This window comes from Triticum aestivum, chromosome 4B (genome assembly GCF_018294505.1).
Source record: "Triticum aestivum cultivar Chinese Spring chromosome 4B, IWGSC CS RefSeq v2.1, whole genome shotgun sequence".
Taxonomy (NCBI): domain Eukaryota; kingdom Viridiplantae; phylum Streptophyta; class Magnoliopsida; order Poales; family Poaceae; genus Triticum; species Triticum aestivum.
Window position 1 is genome coordinate 19,866,432 of NC_057804.1, and position 20,960 is coordinate 19,887,391.

A 20,960-nucleotide genomic window follows, 5' to 3' on the forward strand; every position below is an offset into this window, starting at 1 on the left:
TGCAGCGACGACACAGAGGAACTCTCAATGAAAGCACCAATGTCAGTGTCAAAACCGGTGGATCTCGGGTAGGGGGTCCCGATCTGTGTGTCTTAGGCTAATGGTAACAGGAGGCAAGGGACACAATGTTTACCCAGGTTCGGGCCCTCTCGATGGAGGTAAAACCCTACTTCCTGCTTGATTGATATTGATGATACGAGTAGTACAAGAGTTGATCTACCATGAGATCGTAGAGGCTAAACCCTAGAAGCTAGCCTATGATGATTATGATTGTGGTCGTCCCTCTAAGGACTAAACTCTCCGGTTTATATAGACACCGGAGAGGGCTAGGGTTTACATGGAGTCGGTTACAAGGAAGGAAATATAATATCCGGATCACCAAGCTTGTCTTCCACTCAAAGGAGAGTCCCATCCGGACACGGGACGGAGTCTTGAGTCTTCTATCTTCACACTCCAATAGTCTGGACAAAGCATATAGTCCGGCTGTCCGGATACCCCCTAATCCAGGACTCTCTCAGCTATTTCTTCTGAGATGGCTCTCATTTTGTGGGGGGATTGTGGTGACGATCATAAGTATCACTTGGACTACGGGGCCTTGTGTCCCAAAAGAAAGATTTTGGAGTTTTAGGTATTCCTAATCTTAGGGAGTTTAAGCTTGAATCTTTGGCCAACAAAATTTGTGGCTGGCGAGGGAAGTTGCCCAGCTATGAATCCATCTTGTTTTGCTTCATTCTTGCATGCTAGTGTTCCCATGTATCTTATGTCTATTGTTAAATTCCCTAAATGGTATATCAAGGCCATTTCTTCTCAGATGGCTCACTTTTTTTTGCGGGTTAGATGGCTCACTTTTTGTGGGGGAATTGTGCTGATGATCTTAATTAAGTATCACTTGGACAATTGGGGGCCTGTGTCCCAAAAGAAAGATTTTGGAGTTTTAGGTATTCCTAATCTTAGGGAGTTTAAGCTTCCATCTTTGGCCAAGAGATATTTTCAGGATGCAACAAAAATTGACTATCACTTACTCTAAATATAATACCCTTAAACCTATTGTGTTTGTGTTATGGTATAAGAAAAATGTGGGCTCCCCCTTTTGGAAAGGGCTCACTTGGGCCTTTGCAGCTATTAGTCCATTCTATAGATGGATTTTGGGTGATGGCATTAAGATTAGTTTTTGGTATGAAATTTGGGCGGGTGACTGCATGTTGAAAACACAATTTTGGGGTGTTTTTGACATCTGCCAACAGCCAAATTGCGTTGTAGCTCAGGTCCGGGATGGATGCAATCTTAAACTCTCTTTTAGGAGTGTGGATATTGGCAATTACTGCTTATTTTGTTACAATCTTTTGTCTTTTCTTGTAATCCTGAAGGCCCTGTTTGGTTAATAGAAGCCTTTCTTTTGAAAATTCATGTCCCTCCTAACATTCATGTGTTCTTGTGGTTGTTAAAAACAAAATACTTACCAGAGATAATCTATGTAAGACAACACGTGCAAGATCTAACCTACTTATATTGTAATGAACTTGGATCTGTTCCTCATCTTATGTTTCATTGCATTGTTCCTCAAGCTATTTGAGAAGTCTTAGTTGTTGTTTATGCAATCCCTATTCCAAAGTCAACATCTAACCTCTGTAACATGTGGTTTCATTCCAAGAAAAGTGTTATCTCTAATATGGCTTGTGTTGCTTCCTTAGGGCATCTCCAGTGGCGACCCTAAAACCTCCTGCATACATCCGGACCGTGCTGTCCGGACCACGGAAGCCATCCAACGCGGGTATGTATTGGTCCGCGGCGTGGTCCAGACATACTTTCACCCACAAACCGGCGACAAACATCGTGGTGGTGGGGGCGGGGGGCTTTGCGGGCGTCCGGACAACAACCAAGCCCGCTTCTGACCGCCCTGGCCCATCCCAACCCCCTCCCTCGCTGCACGCGCTTCTCGCCAAAATGGTCAGTGCCGCTCCAGAGCGTCAATGTCTGCATTCATGCCCCGGCTAGAGCGGACGCGACTGCTCGCTGGCGACAGCATTGAAGCGGCGCGCCGGCTAAGAGAGCGCCTCCCACGCTGCTTCCCGGTGCAGACAATTGCTCCGTGTTCAAACAACACGGTGGAAGCCCGTCTGTTCATCTGCCACCCACATTAATGACACGCAGTTGCCGAGGCGCCTACTCCAGCACCACCCGTCCATCCTCTGCCGCTCATTGCCATATAAATTATTGTCCCGACCATAGCCGTAGTCATCCGCCTCTGATCCCTCTCCACACCACTCCCACCATGGATTCCTCCCCTGCAAAAGAACTCTGGGATGGGCCGACGCCAGAGCAAAAGAAGGAGTTGTCCACCATTGCTGCTAGCTGGCTAGCCGGCAGGCGGCCGGAGGACGACGACATCCCAATGGAGGACACGACCGACGATAAGCCGGTGCCACCCTCCTCCTCCTCCGCGCCACCTCGCTGGTGCATTGCACCATGACCATCGGCGAGGATCGTGATATGGACATGGTGCGGGAGGAACGAGAGGAGCAGTTCCGGGAGGCGCAAGCAGATGCCGCCTACAACCAGCAACTCCTCCAGGAGCACCTGCAGGTGGAGGAGCAGCTCTCCGCTGGTAGGGCGATTGCGCTGGACAAGGATCCAGCAGATCAGGCGGCGCTGCTCGACTCTTACCGCACCGCTCGCGAGGATCCGCCTCACACGCTGGCAGTACCGCTAGCAGGTGGCGGAGGTGGCGGACGCCTACAAGGAGTGTAATGATGAGGCGGTGTTTGGCGAGACCGACTACAAGGACGACATTGCCGGCTCCGCCGAGGCCGCGCCCCGCCACCACGAGCACAAAGTTAGCATGTCCTCGGGCGCCCCGACACCGAGGAAGAGTAGTGCACGGTAGGTCGCCGCCACTCGGGTCAAAAGAAGGCCACCGCTCCTCCCCTCCCGTCAACGCCAAGCTTGGTGGGATGAGCATTAGCGGCCGATTAGTTGCTTGGCGGTAGCGTGGAGGCGGGCAGCTTCACTTTCCAGGTCTCCGGAGGTAGAGGTTACGAAGGTAGAGCTGGAGAGCGCCGAGGCAAAACTAGAGAAGGCAAAGCTTCAGTTCTCGGGGCTCAAGGCCAGGCATGGGGAACAGATGCCGACAATCATTTAGATTAGGTATTAATTATACCTCTAGAGCAAGACGAGCACCACTTAGTTGATGTAAATGTAATGAAATCTGTCATGTTTATATAAAATTCAGCCTTTTTATATGATTTCATTTGGTTTATTGAAAACGAGTTTGAAATGTATGCGGCTACGATTAAATGATGGTCTCCCACACCCATGTCCGCGGACGGATGCGAGAGAAAATTTGTGGGTCACCATTGAAGATGCCCTTATGGAGCTTGTGCACTGTATGTAATGAGATGTTCTTTTAGGGCTTGGATGTAAGATTCCTGTTGGGACAGATAAGCGCAGTGCTGGAAGGTCCTCTCCGACGACTCACAATCTGTGCTCATGAGAAGATGCATGCTCTTCGTGGACCGGCGAAGAGGCGAGTTCCTGAGGCCAACTCCACCGCACGACCCCAAACGGACGTCCGTTTTGTCCGGATTCTGTCCGTTTGGGTAGGGCAATGGGGTCATGTCTGGGCCTATCCTGGGATGCGATGGTCGTGCGCCCAACGCGCGGCCGCATCCTTTTGCCCCATCTCGTCCGCCCCATATTTTCATATGAAAACAAGTTTGCACGTCCAAATATTAATTGTTTGAAAATTAAAATAGTTTTACAACCCAATCGAAATTGTCTCTAATAAAGATAGTTTTACAACCAAATCGAAATTGTTTTGAATGAACATAAAACGAACCAATACATCTATCGGTTGCCAATATGCTCCCAGACGTGCTCAACCAAGTCATTTTGAAGAGCCTTATGAGTGTGCCAATCACGCAGCTCACGATGGAACTGGCAGAACTGATCAAACGTGGCTGGTTCTTGATGCAGGGGCTCAACATTGTCACCTTTATAGTCAAATCCTTGGTCGAAGATACTGTCATCATGCTCGTCCTCGACGATCATGTTGTGCATGATCACACAAGCAGTCATCACCTCCCAAAGCTTCCTTTCATCCCATGACAGTGCAGGGTATCGAACGATGCCCCATCGGGATTGAAGCACACCAAAAGCACGTTCCACATCCTTTCTAGCACTCTCTTGCATTTGGGAAAATCTCTTTCTCTTCTCACCTTGGGGCTTCGAGATTGTCTTCACAAAAGTTGACCACTGAGGATATATACCATCAGCTAGATAGTATCATTTGTTGTACTAGTGGCCGTTGACCTCAAATTTGACAGGTAGGGAGCGGCCTTCTGCAAGCCTCACGAATACTGGAGAACGTTGCAGCACATTGATATCATTGTGACAACCTGCCATACCGAAGAAAGAATGCCATATCCAGAGATCCTGCGATGCCACAACTTCTAATATGACAGTGCACTCATTGACATGCCCCTTGTACTGGCCCTGCCAAGCAAGTGGACAGTTCTTCCACTCCCAGTGCATACAATCTATGCTGCCAAGCATGCCTGGAAAGCCTCTAGCTGCGTTGGTCGCCAACAATCTCTCTGTATCAGTGGCAGTTGGCTGCCTCAAGTACTCTAGGACAAACACCTCGATCACAGCTTGGCAGAACTTGTACAATGACATCAGACATGTTTTCTCGCTCATACGCACGTACTCATCCACCTGATCGCCTGGAATTCCATAGGCAAGCACGCGGACGGCCGCGGTGCATTTCTGGTAAGAGGGGAACCCAAGCTTGCCAAGGGCATCCGTCTTGCACTCGAAGTATGGGTCATGAGCAACCACTCCCTCTCGAATACGATTGAACACATGCCTTGCCATTCAAAAACGGTGACGGAATTTATCCGGCTTGAAGAGAAGTTTGTTGGAAAAGTAATCGGCATAGAGCAGGGAGTGGCCTCTCTCCCTGTTGCGGCTCAGGTTGGGAGCACGGCCAGGGACTGACCCCCTATACCGAGGAAGTTGCCGTTGAATGTGGTCGTGAACGACCAGTGCAGCCACCACAAGATCTTCATCATCCGATGATGAATCGTCCGATGAACAAAGGAAGTGGTGGAAGAAGAACTCGTCTCCACTGTCCATACCTTTGTGGGCAAAATGTCGAACACCTTCCGGTCGTGGTGGCGAAGTGGCCGCGATGATCACCTCGACGCAGCAGGGGTGGTTGCCAGCTGACTACTGGCCGCTCTGGAGCCGTCGTAAGCTGTCGTGGCCACCGTGGTATGTCGCCGGCGGCCGTGTCTCCTCTGCCACCGGCAAAGACGGCGACGGCCAAACCTCCTTCGATCGACGGCCAAAACTACAGCAAAAGCGCGGGCGTGGTGGCGGCCATGTATACACGTGGTTTGGTATGGACGGCCGGGGGCTGCATGGTGCGGAGGCGGCGGGATAATAGCAGCGGCGCCGGCGGCGAGGCGGGGCGGGAGAGGGAGGGTTGAAGCGTTGGGAGGGAGGGACTGCTAGTGTCCCCGACAAGCGGGCCACGGGAGGGGGGCGGACAAGGGCATGTGTCGCGGACGTCCGCGCGCGTCCGTTTCACCCCAAACCGAGCGCAACTTTGGGCCGGGGATGGGTCGAAAATGGACGGATTCCGGACATTTGTGTTGGGGAACGTTGCAGAAAATAAAAAAAATTCTACGGTTTCACCAAGATCCATCTATGAGTTCATCTAAGCAATGAGTGATAGGAGTGCATCTACATACCTTTGTAGATCGCGAGCGGAAGCGTTCAAGAGAACGGGGATGATGGAGTCGTACTCGTCGTGATCCAAATCACAGATGACCAAGTGCCGAACGGACAGCACCTCCGCGTTCAACACACGTACGGAGCGGATGACATCTCCTCCTTCTTGATCCAGCAAGGGGAAGGAGAGGTTGATGAAGATCCAGCAGCACGACGGCGTGGTGGTGGATGCAGCAGAGTTCCGGCAGGGCTTCGCCAAGCAACTACGGGAGGAGGAGGTGTAGCAAGGGGAGAGGGAGGCACCAAAACTTCAGGGTGCGGCTGCCCTCCCTCCCCCCTCCTTTATATAGACCCCCAGGGGAGGGCGCCAGCCCTAGAGATGGGATCTCTAGGGGGGTGGCGGCCAAGGGGGGTGGAGTGCCCCCCAAGGCAAGTGGAGGCGCCCCCTCCCCTCGGGTTCCCAACCCTAGGCGCAGAGGAGGGCCCAGGAGGGGCGCACCAGCCCACCAGGGGCTGGTTCCCCTCCCACTTGCCCATGGGGCCCTCCGGGATAGGTGGCCCCACCCGGTGGACCCCCGGGACCCTTCTGGTGGTCTCGGTACAATACCGATGACCCCCGAAACTTTCCCGGTGGCCGAAACTCCACTTCCTATATATAACTCTTTACCTCCGGACCATTCCAGAACTCCTCTAGACATCCGGGATATCATCCGGGACTCCGAACAACTTTCGGTTTGCTGCATACTCATATTCATACAACCCTAGCGTCACCGATCCTTAAGTGTGTAGACCCTACGGGTTTGGGAGACACGTAGACATGACCGAGACGGCTCTCCGGTCAATAACCAACAGCGGGATCTGGATACCCATGTTAGCTCCCACATGCTCCTCGATGATCTCATCGGATGAACCACGATGTCGAGGATTCAATCAACCCCGTATACAATTCCCTTTGTCAATCGGTACGTTACTTGCCCGAGACTCGATCGTCGGTATCCCAATACCTCGTTCAGTCTCGTTACCGGCAAGTCACTTTACTCGTACCGTAATGCATGATCCCGTGACCAGACACTTGATCACTTTGAGCTCATTATGATGATGCATTATCGAGTGGGCCCAGAGATACCTCTCCATCATACGGAGTGACAAATCCCAGTCTCGATCCGTGTCAACCCAACAGACACTTTCGGAGATACCTGTAGTGCACCTTTATAGTCACCCAGTTACGTTGTGACGTTTGATACACCCAAAGCACTCCTACGGTATCCGGGAGTTGCACGATCTCATGGTCTAAGGAAAAGATACTTGACATTGGAAAAGCTCTAGCAAACGAACTACACGATCTTGTGCTCTGCATAGGATTGGGTCTTGTCCATCACATCATTCTCCTAATGATGTGATCCCGTTATCAATGACATCCAATGTCCATAGTCAGGAAACCATGACTATCTGTTGATCAACGAGCTAGTCAACTAGAGGCTTACTAGGGACATATTATGGTCTATGTATTCACACGTGTATTACGATTTCCGGGTAATACAATTATAGCATGAATAAAGACAATTATCATGAACAAGGAAATATAATAATAATCCTTTTATTATTGCCTCTAGGGCATATTTCCAACAGTCTCCCACTTGCACTAGAGTCAATAATCTAGTTACATTGTGATGAATCGAACACCCATAGAGTTCTGGTGTTGATCATGTTTTGCTCGCGAAAGAGGTTTAGTCAACGAATCTGCGACATTCAGATCTGTATGTACTTTGCAAATATCTATGTCTCCATCTTGAACATTTTCACGGATGGAGTTGAAACGACGCTTGATGTGCCTGGTCTTCTTGTGAAACCTGGGCTCCTTGGCAAGGGCAATAGCTCCAGTGTTGTCACAGAAGAGTTTGATCGGCCCCGACGCATTGGGTATGACTCCTAGGTCGGTGATGAACTCCTTCACCCAAATTGCTTCATGCGCTGCCTCCGAGGCTGCCATGTACTCTGCTTCACATGTAGATCCCGCCACGACGCTCTACTTGCAGCTGCACCAGCTTACTGCTCCACCATTCAACATATACACGTATCCGGTTTGTGACTTAGAGTCATCCAGATCTGTGTCGAAGCTAGCGTCGACGTAACCCTTTACGACGAGCTCTTCGTCACCTCCATAAATGAGAAACATGTCCTTTGTCCTTTTCAGGTACTTCAGGATATTCTTGACCGTTGTCCAGTGTTCCTTGCCGGGATTACTTTGGTACTTTCCTACCAAACTCACGGCAAGGTTTACATCAGGTCTGGTACACAACATGGCATACATAATAGATCCTATGGCTGAAGTATAGGGGATGACACTCATCTCTTCTTTATCTTTTGCCGTGGTCGGGCATTGAGCCGAGCTCAATCTCACACCTTGCAATACAGGCAAGAACCCTTTCTTGGACTGATCCATTTTGAACTTCTTCAAAATCTTATCAAGGTATGTGCTTTGTGAAAGACCTATGAGGCGTCTCGATCTATCCCTATAGATCTTGATGCCTAATATGTAAGCAGCTTCTCCAAGGTCCTTCATTGAAAAACACTTATTCAAGTAGGCCTTAATGTTGTCCAAAAGTTCTATATCATTTCCCATCAAAAGTATGTGATCTACATATAATATGAGAAATGCTACAGAGCTCCCACTCACTTTCTTGTAAACGCAGGCTTCTCCATAAGTCTGCATAAACCCAAACGCTTTGATCATCTCATCAAAGCGAATGTTCCAACTCCGAGATGCTTGCACCAACCCATAAATGGATCGCTGGAGCTTGCATACCTTATTAGCATTCTTAGGATCGACAAAACCCTCCGGCTGCATCATATACAGTTCTTCCTTAAGATGTCCGTTAAGGAATGCCGTTTTGACGTCCATCTGCCATATCTCATAATCATAGTATGCGGCAATTGCTAACATGATTCGGACAGACTTCAGCTTCTCTACGGGAGAGAAAGTCTCATCGTAGTCAACCCCTTGAACTTGTCGATAACCCTTAGCGACAAGTCAAGCTTTATAGATGGTAATATTACCATCTGCGTCCGTCTTCTTCTTAAAGATCCATTTGTTTTCTATTGCTAGCCGATCATCGGGCAAGTCTGTCAAAGTCCATACTTTGTTTTCATACATGGATTCTATCTCGGATTTCATGGCTTCAAGCCATTTGTTGGAATCTGGGCCCGCCATCGCTTCTTCATAGTTCGAAGGTTCACTGTTGTCTAACAACATGATTTTCAGGACAGGGTTGCCATACCACTCTGGTGTGGAACATGTCCTTGTGGACCTACGAAGTTTAGTAGCAACTTGATCCGAAGTACCTTGATCATCATCATTAATTTCCTCTCCAGTTGGTGTAGGCACCACAGGAACATTTTCCTGAGCTGCACTACTTTCCGGTTCAAGAGGTAGTACTTCATCGAGTTCTACTTTCCTCCCACTTACTTCTTTCGAGAGAAACTCTTTTTCCAGAAAGGATCCGTTCTTGGCAACAAAGATCTTGCCCTCGGATCTTAAGTAAAAGGTATACCCAATGGTTTCCTTGGGGTATTCTATGAAGACACATTTTTCCGACTTGGGTTCGAGCTTTTCAGGTTGAAGTTTCTTGACATAAGCATCGCATCCCCAAACTTTTAGAAACGACAGCTTAGGTTTCTTCCCAAACCATAATTCATACGGTGTCGTCTCAACGGATTTACACGGAGCCCTATTTAAAGTGAATGTAGCTGTCTCTAGAACGTATCCCCAAAATCATAGCGGTAAATCGGTAAGAGACATCATAGACCGCACCATATCCAATAGAGTGCGATTACGACGTTCGGACACACCGTTACGCTGAGGTGTTCCAAGCGGCATGAGTTGTGAAACGATTCCACATTTCCTAAAGTGCGTACCAAATTCGTGACTTAAATATTCTCCTCCATGATCTGATCATAGGAACTTTATCTTTCGGTCACGTTGATTCTCTACCTCATTCTGAAATTCCTTGAACTTTTCAAAGGTCTCAGACTTGTGTTTCATTAAGTAGACATACCCATATCTACTCAAGTCATCAGTGAGAGTGCGAACATAACGATATCCTCTGCGAGCCTCAACGCTCATTGGACCGCACACATCTGTATGTATGATTTCCAATAAGTTGGTTGCTCGTTCCATTGTTCCGGAGAACGGAGTCTTGGTCATTTTGCCCATGAGGCATGGTTCGCATGTGTCAAATGATTCATAATCAAGAGACTCTAAAAGTCCATCAGCATGGAGCTTCTTCATGCGCTTGACACCAATGTGACCAAGGCGGCAGTGCCACAAGTATGTGGGACTATCGTTATCAACTTTACATCTTTTGGTATTCACACTATGAATATGTGTAACATTATGTTCGAGATTCATTAAGAGTAAACCATTGACCATCGGGGCATGACCATAAAACATATCTCTCATATAAATAGAACAACCATTATTCTCGGATTTAAATGAGTAGCCATCTCGTATTAAACGAGATCCAGATACAATGTTCATGCTCAAACTTGGCACTAAATAACAATTATTGAGGTTTAAAACTAATCCTGTGGGTAAATGTAGAGGCAGCGTGCCGACGACGATCACATCGACCTTGGAACCATTCCCGACGCGCATTGTCACCTCGTCCTTCGCCAGTCTCCGCTTATTCCGCAGCTTCTGCTGTGAGTTACAAATATGAGCAACGACACCGGTATCAAATTCCCAGGAGTTACTACGAGTACTGGTAAGGTACACATCAATTACATGTATATCAAATATACCTTTAGTGTTGCCGGCCTTCTTGTCCGCTAAGTATTTGGGGCAGTTCCGCTTCTAGTGACCCTTCCCTTTGCAATAAAAGCACTCAGTCTCAGGCTTGGGTCCAGTCTTTGACTTCTTCCCGGCAACTGGCTTACCGGGCGCGGCAACATCCTTGCCGTCCTTCTTGAAGTTCTTCTTGCCCTTGCCCTTCTTGAACTTGGTGGTTTTAGTGACCATCAACACTTGATGTTCTTTCTTGATTTCTACCTCTGCTGACTTCAGCATTGAAAATACTTCAGGAATAGTTTTCACCATCCCCTGCATATTGTAGTTCATCACAAAGCTCTTGTAGCTCGGTGGGAGCGACTAAAGTATTCTGTCAATGACCGCCTCGTCCGGGAGGTTAATGTCCAGCTGGGACAAGCGGTTGTGCAACCCAGACATTTTGAGTATGTGCTCACTGACAGAACTATTTTCCTCCATCTTACAACTGTAGAACTTGTCGGAGACTTCATATCTCTCGACACGGGAATGAGCTTGGAAAACCATTTTCAGCTCCTCAAACATCTCATATGCTCCATGTTGCTCAAAACACTTTTGGAGCCCCGGTTCTAAGCTGTAAAGCATGCCGCACTGAACGAGGGAGTAATCATCAGCACGTGACTGCCAAGCGTTCATAACATCTTGGTTCTCTGGGATGGGTGCTTCACCTAGCGGTCCTTCTAGGACATATGCTTTCTTGTCAGCTATGAGGATGATCCTCAGGTTTCGGACCCAGTCCGTATAGTTGCTGCCATCATCTTTCAGCTTGGTTTTCTCTAGGAACGCATTGAAGTTCATGTTGACATGAGCGTTGGCCATTTGATCTACAAGACATATTTGCAAAGGTTTTAGACTAAGTTCATGATAATTAAGTTCATCTAATCAAATTATTTAATGAACTCCCACTCATATTAGACATCCATCTAGTCATCTAAGTGTCACACGATCCGAGTCGACTAGGCCGTGTCCGATCATCACGTGAGACGGACTAGTCATCATCGGTGAACATATCATCGGTGAACATATCCATGTTCGACCTTTCGGCTCTGTGTTCCGAGGCCATGTCTGTACATGCTAGGCTCGTCAAGTTGACCCTAAGTGTTTTTGCATGTGTAAAACTGTCTTACACCCGTTGTATGTGAACGTAAGAATCTATCACACCCGATCATCACGTGGTGCTTAGAAACGACGAACTTTCTTGAAATTATTATAAGGGATCATCTTATTTACTACCGTCGTTCTAAGTAAACAAGATGCATAAACATAATAAACATCACATGCAATTATATAGTAGTGACATGATATGGCCAATATCATATAGCTCATTTGATCTCCATCTTCGGGGCTCCATGATCATCTCCATCACCGGCATGACACCATGATCTCCATCATCATGATCTCCATCATCGTGTCTTCATGAAGTTGTCACGCCAACGACTACTTCTACTTCTATGGCTAACGCGTTTAGCAATAAAGTAAAGTAATTTACATGGCGTTCTTCAATGACACGCAGGTCATACAAAAATAAAGACAACTCCTATGGCTCCTGCCGGTTGTCATACTCATCGACATGCAAGTCGTGATTCCTATTACAAGAACATGATCTCATACATCACAATATATCGTTCATCATTCATCACAACTTTTGGCCATATCACATCACAAGGCAATTGCTGCAAAAACAAGTTAGACGTCCTCTAATTGTTGTTGCATCTTTTACATGGCTGCAATTGGGTTCTAGCAAGAACGTTTTATTACCTACGAATAACCACAACGTGATTTTGCCAACTTCTATTTACCCTTCATAAGGACCCTTTTCATCGAATGCGCTCCAACTAAAGTGGGAGAGACAGACACCCGCTAGCCACCTTATGCAACTAGTGCATGTCAGTCGGTGGAACCTGTCTCACGTAAGCGTACGTGTAAAGTCGGTCCTGGCCGCTTCATCCCACAATACCGTTGAAGCAAAATAAGACTAGTAGCGGCAAGCAAGTTGACAAGATCTACGCCCACAACAGATTTGTGTTCTACTCTTGCAATAGAGAACTACGCATAGACCTAGCTCATGATGCCACTGTTGGGAACGTTGCAGAAAATAAAAAAAATTCTACGGTTTCACCAAGATCCATCTATGAGTTCATCTAAGCAACGAGTGATAGGAGTGCATCTACATACCTTTGTAGATCGCGAGCGGAAGCGTTCAAGAGAACGGGGATGATGGAGTCGTACTCGCCGTGATCCAAATCACAGATGACCAAGTGCCGAACGGACAGCACCTCCGCGTTCAACACACGTACGGAGAGGATGACGTCTCCTCCTTCTTGATCCAGCAAGGGGAAGGAGAGGTTGATGAAGATCCAGCAGCACGACGGCGTGGTGGTGAATGCAGCAGAGTTCCGGCAGGGCTTCGCCAAGCAACTACGGGAGGAGGAGGTGTAGCAAGGGGAGAGGGAGGCGCCAAAACTTCAGGGTGTGGCTGCCCTCCCTCCCCCCTCCTTTATATAGACCCCCAGGAGGGGGCGCCGGCCCTAGAGATGGGATCTCTAGGGGGGCGGCGGCCAAGGGGGGTGGAGTGCCCCCCAAGGCAAGTGGAGGCGCCCCCTCCCCTAGGGTTCCCAACCCTAGGCGCAGAGGGGGGGCCCAGGGGGGGCGCACCAGCCCACCAGGGGCTGGTTCCCGTCCCACTTCAGCCCATGGGGCCCTCCGGTATAGGTGGCCCCACCCGGTGGACCCCCGGGACCCTTCTGGTGGTCCCGATACAATACCGGTGACCCCCAAAACTTTCTCGGTGGCCGAAACTGCACTTCCTATATATAATTCTTTACCTCCGGACCATTCCAGAACTTCTCTAGACGTCCGGGATCTCATCCGGGACTCCGAACAACTTTCGGTTTGCTGCATACTCATATTCATACAACCCTAGCGTCACCGAACCTTAAGTGTGTAGACCCTACGGGTTCGGGAGACACGTAGACATGACCGAGACGGCTCTCCAGTCAATAACCAACATCGGGATCTGGATATCCATGTTGGCTCCCACATGCTCCTCGATGATCTCATCGGATGAACCACGATGTCGAGGATTCAATCAACTCCGTATACAATTCCCTTTGTCAATCGGTACGTTACTTGCCCGAGACTCGATCGTCGATATCCCAATACCTCGTTCAGTCTCGTTACCGGCAAGTCACTTTACTCGTACCGTAATGCATGATCCCGTGACCAGACACTTGATCACTTTGAGCTCATTATGATGATGCATTACCGAGTGGGCCAAGAGATACCTCTCCGTCATACGGAGTGACAAATCCCAGTCTCGATCCGTGTCAACCCAACAGACACTTTCGGAGATACCTGTAGTGCACCTTTATAGTCACCCAGTTACGTTGTGACGTTTGATACACCCAAAGCACTCCTACGGTATCCGGAGTTGCACGATCTCATGGTTTAAGGAAAAGATACTTGACATTGGAAAAGCTCTAGCAAACGAACTACACGATCTTGTGCTCTGCTTAGGATTGGGTCTTGTCCATCACATCATTCTCCTAATGATGTGATCCCGTTATCAATGACATCCAATGTCCATAGTCAGGAAACGATGACTATCTTTTGATCAACGAGCTAGTCAACTAGAGGTTTACTAGGGACATATTATGGTCTATGTATTCACACGTGTATTACGATTTCCGGATAATACAATTATAGCATGAATAAAGACAATTATCATGAACAAGGAAATATAATAATAATCCTTTTATTATTGCCTCTAGGGCATATTTTCAACAATTTGTCCGTTTGAGGCCGCACGTTGGGCCACGCTATTCGTCTGTTTTACCCCAAACGGACGCACCGAGACAAGATGGGGTCGCGCGGTGGAGTTGGCCTGGGAATCATGTGGATCCTGATCCTCCCCACAAGTGGATATGGTGATGTGCATCAATCTTCCTTTGCAGCTTCTGCGAGAAGATGCTTTCTAGCTAGAGTTTGTGTTGTTGCTTGGGTTGCTATTTTATTTGTAGGCTGCTTGATGTTTACCTATCTAAAATTTTATGCACTTTCTTTCTTCTGGCCTTGCTACTTTGGCATGGTCCGAGAGCTGAACAGTCTACTGTGTTTTGGTTAATATTCATGTTTTTTTAGAATTTTTCAAAATGTGTAAATTTGGAATTTGGAATTTGGAGCATGGAGCATGCAAGATTTCATATCACCAGATACTTTCCCTGTTGATTAATATAATCCGTCGTGATGAGTTAATACTATGATGGTTCCCGGGCTCACGAGGCAGCCGCGGCGGCAGAGCGCATTTACTCGTGCAAATACAAATGCTAGCCGGTCCCCGGCTGGCCGCACACTGCACCGACACGGCCTACCAAGTCCTGGAAATGACCAGGTTTGCCTGACAGACAAGCCATTTCCACAAGTAGCTAGACAGGAGGACAGCATGCCGGCTTGAAGCCATGCTCTCATGCATGCAAGACCTTGGTAATTCCTCCGTTTCTTTTTACTCCACATATTAAATTTGTGTGACGTCAAACTTCATAAAGTTTGATCAAAATTATAATTTAAAAACATCAATATACACAATACTATAATTATAGTATTATACAATATAAAAAATAATTTCATATGCATTTGATGATATTGATTTGGTACTGTGAACATTGATATTTATTCAGATAGAAATGGTCAAACTTTACTATGCTTATTTTAAAAAGTTCTCGAAAGCCTATTTTTAGAAGGTGGAGTACTCAACTCCGGTAATATAATGCCTAAGGCGATTTTCACACGACAACTTCAACGCAAGTCACCAAACACACAACAACAAATATTCACGGAAACTCTCAACTTGTCTGTAAGCGGCTGATTGGGTCAAGGTCATCCAATTGTGTCTTCAAAAGACCGCGGACACCATTTTTCATTGATTTTTAAATTAACCTTTACATAGCCAATGGCCACACTATGACGACGACGGACGCGAACTATGGGTTCAGATGGCAGACGGTTGGAGGATAGGCTTGGAGGTGCAAATTTGGAGGGTGGCCGTCTGGCTTTAAATAGCGGAGGCAAGCGGACCGGCAAAGGTTCAATACAGGCAGCCGAAGTAGGCTTCTCGAACGGTGCACCACCGTGGATGCAGGTAGATGGATGACCATCAGTCAAACGGTGTGAATGTATGAACGGTTCTAAAGCGGGACGATCGGAGAGGATGTGTCTGGGATGTTGGAGTCCAATGTGACGGACATCTAAACTCTCCTAGAGCTCCCCAACTTGGCGTCGGTATATGAAATTTCAGATGTCCGGACCGATCCGTCCTATTTTAGGTTATCCGTGCTGGAGGTTGAGAATGTTCGAATGGTTCAGTCAAGACATTTATGGAGCCCCAATGGAGAATTTTGTGTCCCTGGATGAGGAGTTGGTTGAGGATATACCACAACTCGGTGCCAATGAGAATGAGGCGCTCAATGCTCCCTTTACAAAAAAGGTGTATGAAGCGATAACACAAATGAAAAACAATAAGGCACCTGGACCGGATGATTTTCCGGCAGAATTCTATAGGAAGTGTTGGGAGATTATTAAAAGGGACTTGATACTCATGTTCCATGATCTTTTTACTGGCCAGCTTAAATTATTTAAGATTAACTTTGGGACAATTACTTTGTTTTCGAAGGAGGAGGCGGTTTGCATTGAGAAACTCAGACAAATCTGTTTTCTCAATGTTAGCTTTAAGAATATTTTTTACCAAAGTGGGTACTAATCGTCTCACACAGATTGTGCATACTGTGGTTCAGCCGACTTAGCTATTGTCATGTCTAGGCAACACATTTTAGAGGGTGTTGTTGTGCTACATGAAACCTTGCACGAAATTCACTCAAAGAAACTTGATGGACTTGTCTTCAAAGTGGATTTCGAGAAGGTTTATTATAATGTTAAGTGGCCATTTCTGCAGCAAGCCTTGGGTATGAAGCATTTTGATGCGGCCTGGAGGAAGCTGGTCGAATACTTTGTATAGGTGGGTAGTGTTGGGGTCAAGGTAAATGATGATGTTGGTCATTATTTCTAGACACAAAAGGGACTACGGCAGGAGGATTCAACATCCCGTGTCCTATTCAATGTTGTTGCGGATATGCTGGCAATCCTCATTGGTAGAGTCAATAAGGCAGGACAAGTAGGAGGGCTCATCCCACATCTAGTCGATGGGGTGTTCATACTACAACATGCTAATGATACAATTATTTTCATGGAACATGACATGACAAAAGCTAGGAATATGAAGTTGATTTTATGTCTATTCGAACAACTATCTGGGATGAAAATAAATTTTCATAAAAGTGAACTATTTGTTTTGGGCACGCCAAAGAGGAACAGGAAAACTATAGACAGTTGTTCGGCTGCGGACTGGGCTCCCTATGTTTTAGTTATCTAGGGATCCTAATTCATCACTGAAAGTTGACCAACAAAGAATGGAAGTGCACTGAATATTGATTTGAGAAAAAACTAAGTTGTTGGAAGGGAAAGCATATGTCTTATGGTGGTTGGCTTATTCTTATTAATTATGTGCTTACAAGCATGCCGATGTTCCTGTTATCCTACTTTGAGGTACCCGTAGGGGTACAAAAAGGTTGGACTTTTATCGATCAAGATTTTTTTGGCAAGTGATGAGAATAAGACTAAGTACAGACTTTCTAACTTTGTAAACCGAAAGACCAACGGGGTTGGGGTATTGAGAATCTCGAAGTAAAGAACAAGTGTCTACTTAGTACTCCCTCCGTCCGGGTTTATTAGGCCTCTTAGCATCACAAGCATGTCCCTTTTTATAAGGCCTCACTTTAAAAAGGTGCATGCATGCAACCATTTCATTGGTTGCATTGAAAGCTATTGTTGTTGGTGCCTTGACTGGAAAATTAATACACTTCATGCATGCTTTTTCATTGGCTGCATGCATGTGAGAGAGTGCATTGGGAGTGAAATGGAAGAATTAATGTGAGCAAATTACTATGTGTCTTGGTAGTTGTCTTTAGGCCTAATAAACCCGGACGGAGGGAGTAATTGTTATATCGGCTTTCGATAGAGGGTGATGGGGTGTGGATATAGTTATTGCATAACAAGTATATGCATTTCAAAACTCTAGCACAAGTTATGGCAAAGCTGAATGGTTCTCCTTTTTGAAAGGGGTTGATGAAGACAAATGTTACTTTCTTTAGCAAGAGTAAATTTATCGTTGGCAATGGTCTACTAGATTCTGGGAGGATACTTGGCTATGGGAGATGCCTTTAGTATTGCAGTGTCCAACACTTTATAATATTACAAAAGATGCCTTTGTGAGTACAATATTAGGTTTAGTTCCCCTAAATATTCAGTTCTGGTAGGCATTAGTAGGGGAATGATGGGATAGATGGATACATTTAACACGTAGGTTGATGGAGGTCAACTTGTCTAATGTGCCAGATACATTCCGCTGGAAACTTTCAGTTTGAGGTGTATTCTCAATCAAATCTATGTATGTCAACTTGATTAATATTGAAGCAATCCCTAGGTCGCTCCATATTTGAAAATTTAAGTTGCTTTAAAAATCAAGGTATTTATGTGGTTTGTGCACAGGAGTGTGGTTGACTAAGGATAACTTGATGAAACATAGGCGGGAGGGTAGTAAATGATGTTGCTTTTATGATCAGGAAGAAACGATTCAACATTTGTTTCTCAAATGCCCACTAGCCAGGTTATTGGGACGAACAATACATGCGCCCTTTGATGTCTTTCCACCTATGGTACCATCTCCAATTTGTTTAGCAACTGGTAATTGGGGTTGAGCCTAATAAATGAAAGAAAACCGTGTGAGAGTTTGTGCATTACTTTGGGCTATTTGGAACTGTCAGAATTATGTTATTTTTAACCAAACCAATATCTCAAACTTTTTGTAGGTATCTTCAGGGCATCTGCATGGACCCGTACGTGGTCATTACTTAGCCGTGCGGAAGTCAAGGAGCGTATGGTCTTTGGATGCAACCGCTGGGACGGTAGCACGGGATACGTACAACCGGTTTGGATGACGATCCAGTAATAGGATATGTGTTTAGGCATCTTGTCCTATTTTTGCAGATTGTGCCTTTTTGTTTTATGATTTGCTCTTGCTTGTGTACTCAAGATTAGTTTCATACTTTGTTGATACATACTTTAGTTAACATGTTGTGTGCATCACTTGATGCAGAGGTCGGCGATAACCCTTCTTTTTGAAAAAAAAACATTTATGGATGCTTTGACCCAGGTTGGAGATGCCCTTATATCACTAAAACTAAAACTGTTTTTTTTGCATTAACAATCTCGAAGCACATCAAAATGCATCAACTCGTTTTGGAATGTCGAACTAGCATGATCAACTAGACTAGCCTAAACTGACTTCTATCTGTCGGCGAACAGGATCCGATCAGAGCTCTCTCTATCAACAACACCCTCACGCGATTGATTCCCTGGTGGATGCCTTTATTTGTCCGTCCGGCAACCACACCCTTGATATCTAAAACCTCGAGTCCATACAAAGCCATGCACATAAACATATAGAACACAACTAATTCAAGAATTCAACACAATCCAAAATAATCCGCGATAAATAAAATTCAACAATTCATACATAAACAGTACACAAATATATCAATCACCCTCGTCGTTGCGTTGATCTCCTTCTTCTTGTTGGTGAACTACTTTTGCAATTATCATTCATGGGACTAGTGCCGGTCAACATAATTCTTGACTCCTTTATGATCCTCGCGAGGCTCATCTTTTCTTTCTCCAACTCAATTGTCTCATATGTATTCGCCTTCTCAAGCTCCATTTCTTTTCATTCTCTTCCTTCTCCATGTTTATCTCTACCCAAGTGTCTCTTGGTCGAACTCCATCCTCCCCCTTTGCACATCCAGGAAGAGCTTATATCTCTCCACCTCCTTTCTTTTCTCCTCAATTTTCTTCAATGTCAACCCCTTGTTGCATAAGATGCATGCCCATGTGGTGGACATTTTGCTTGCCGCACCGTCATGCATGACCCTATCATTCTTCCAATTCCTCCCCGTCAACTGTTTATTCCTCTCTAGCTTGGTCCCATGTTTGTCCCCTCCACTCGGCTCATCGTTATCATCCAATCCAATAGATTGGTAATAGCTTGTACCATCATTGTTCTTCATCTCCTTAACAGGGTTCTTGAGATATTCAAAGAGGTTTTACTACTTCAGTTTCCCATTCAATTGCACCCAACAATGGGTCATATTGAACAATTCTTTTCTCATTGATAGTGCAAAGTGGAGGCGAACCCCATCTAGCAAGCAAAAACCACACTTCAACATAATGCAAGAAATGAAGCAAGCAGGAAAGTTAATGACCAATGTGAAACAAACTAAACTTACATGGCTATTGACTCCAATACCACTTTGGTGCCTATTCACCACTTGTGCATAGAAACCGCAAAACTTGTTCACGGACTCCGTGATTATGACACATCTGTGTTGGAAAGAGCCCTCATTGTAGGTGGTATGGATTGGATGCATCTCCACATAGTGCTTGTGTTCATGGTACCATGCACGGATTTTCTTTCAAATACTTTGAGCTCTTTTACTTGGTTCCACAAATATGATCCATGCTTATGGCCAACCAAACTTTACACAACAAGTCATATTCTTGGGCCGAGTATGCATTTCCTCTTGCCTTCATCTTTTTTTAGTGCGTATGATTGTCCAACATCAAACAAAAGGCAATTTTGATCACCCATCTCATAATTTGGAGGAGCTTGACCGTCATTTATCATGTCCATCATGAATGAGTCCTAAAGATGCGTCACAATGAAACTACAATCCTAAAATTAATAAAAAAATTGCATATGGGGGCAAACTAACTATTTTGTTAAGGAATATCATCGAGCGGTTGTTGGCCATTTCCAATGCCAAAGATTCCCGACATTGTCTGCGACTGCTGAAGTTGCGGTGACTCGTACAATGTGTCCGGGAGGCGTCTACTTCTCCCATGGATCCATCCGAGATGTCCGACCATTGTGAAACTGGAACGACATAAGGCCCTGGTCTGGCCGAGAGCGCGCATGCGGTTGCGGCCGCGGTGTGGTGGAAAACACCAACATGGACGTGAACTCCATGTCGGCGGCGTTCTTGCCGGCATTCTCGTGGGCGTTGTGGTCCCGTGGGCAATGATCTTTTCTTTGCTTTCAATGGTAGGGACCCCCACAGACTCTGCCTATCCATCCTCCATGGCGCGGGCAGTGCGAACATTTATGGCTAGAGCAGGAGGAGGTCGGCAGCGATGACGCGAAGCAAGGCGATGGAGCGAACACGGGAGAAAGGGGAGGACATATGCGGAAGAGAGGATGGTCCATCTTGTCAATGGATTTGGGGTGGGGCCCGACTTGTCA